Source organism: Echinops telfairi, unplaced genomic scaffold (genome assembly GCF_000313985.2).
Source record: "Echinops telfairi isolate 266 unplaced genomic scaffold, ASM31398v2 ScPeMD7_7400;HRSCAF=8409, whole genome shotgun sequence".
NCBI classification, from domain to species: Eukaryota; Metazoa; Chordata; class Mammalia; order Afrosoricida; family Tenrecidae; genus Echinops; species Echinops telfairi.
This window is the reverse complement of record NW_022111300.1, coordinates 23,916,803-23,918,627: the sequence shown is the minus strand read 5'-3', so window position 1 is coordinate 23,918,627 and position 1,825 is coordinate 23,916,803.

The window sequence follows — 1,825 nt, the reverse complement described above, 5'->3', positions numbered from 1 at the left end:
TAGGTGTGAGTTTCTGGTGGATTTCATCAACTTGGGTGATTTTTTTATGGCGTCATGTAAACCCTGGACAATATAAGCCCATGAACCGAGTTATGAATCAATTGTACTTACACACGAATTCCATCAAGCCAAGCCAGGAGAAGCTAACAAGAAAGGATGAAGTTCTGCGTTCCCAGCATTGTACTCGCTGTCTGGTTTGGGCCCCCAGAATCCTCCGGGAGTGGCTTCCCTGGCAGGCTCCGCTCGGGCTGCGGACATCCAGTCTTGGGCCTCCAGCATTGCTGCCACCAGGAGAGCTACCCTGTGGCTTTCCCAAACGAGTTTGGCCTGGCTTTTCGGGCATCTGGGGTCGGGCTTATTTAAATAAACACGTGAACACGGTCTAGTACCATCATGTCATCCAGAGGCGGGACAACAGAAACCCTAAACCCCAAAAGTAGCTGACGGCCCCCGCCAGAGTGGGCCAGCATCTCAGCCCTTGGCAGCCAGAGGGGGATCGGGCGAATTCTTTTAATTTGCCAGGTTTCTGAAGCCGAATAGAGGTTGCCCTGGAAAAGCTAATGCGAGAGAGGCTGGAATGGAGGTAGATGCCATTAAAATGAAAATTGGCTTCTCCGCCCCAAGTTCCCCACCAGCCTTCGCCGACTCCCGCGCCAGCCACTCCCTCTCCCACGCAACACTGCTCCAGCCTGGGCTGCCAGGCGGGGACCTCGGCGGAGTCCGAGCGAGAGACCGCCGGACAGAGCAGGGCTCTCGCCTGCCGACGTGATTCCCGCCTGGCACCTCTGGGGTTGGGGGCGCTACCAACGCACCCCGCACGCTGCGCGAGTCCAGGTCCGATGGCAGCCCAGATCGAAATTCGGGCTCTTTATTGCTTGGGTGGTGGATTAAGACGAAGAAGAAAAATAAAATAAAATCCATTTGGACCAGTAAAGCAAAACAAGCTGCTCGCTGGTCTCCCGCGCTGGCTCTGTGGCCACCGCACCCAGCGCCTTCCTCCCTCCCCAGCAGGCGCGGTGGCCCGGACTCCCGCGCTCCCCGCCCGCCGCTGGCAGGTCCCTCCGCTGCGCTCGGCTCCAGAGAGAGGGAGGCCGGCCGGCGGGACGGAAACACCCACCTCCCGCCTTCGCGGGCGGGCTGGGCCGAGGGTCGCGCCCTGCAGCGCAACACCCAATCCCCGCTCCCCAGCCCGGTCCACCCAGGTGGCTCTCGTGGCAGTGGCTGCGGGAGGGAGGGCGAAGATTTGGGGCTGGGCTGGTAGGATGGGGTGGCGAGGAGGAAAAAAGCAGAAAGAGACAGAGACAGAGCGAGCGAGCGAGGGCTCTTGTCTATAGATTTATCCACATAATATATATTTATGTCGCTTTTTTTTTCCTCTCGCCCGACACTGATCAATGCGCACTCCGATCGCTAGGCGAACTCCCCCCAAAGCGGCTCGTGTTGTCGAGTCTAAACAAATAAATAAGTGGAGCCAGATGGGAGAGCAACGCGCCCCTGCCACCTCCGCCGCCGCCTGCGCCGCCGCCCCGCCCGCCGCTCCTGCCAGGGCTTCGCCCGCTCGGCGCCCAGATAGAGCGCGACTCGGAGGAAAACGTCCCCCTCCAGCCCCACACGAAAAGGAAAACCACTATTTTTAAAATACAAAAAAAAAAAAAAGTTGCACCTGCTGCTATTGCAAAAAGAACCCCCGAAAGGCAGAGAGGAGGCGGGCAGCCGGGTTCCTAACAGGCAGCCGCTCCCCGCGGCCGCCGGGCCCGGAATCTCAGCGCCTCCCAAAGAGCCATGCGCCTGGCGCTATTTATAGCCGGGGGCCGTCTCGGACTGT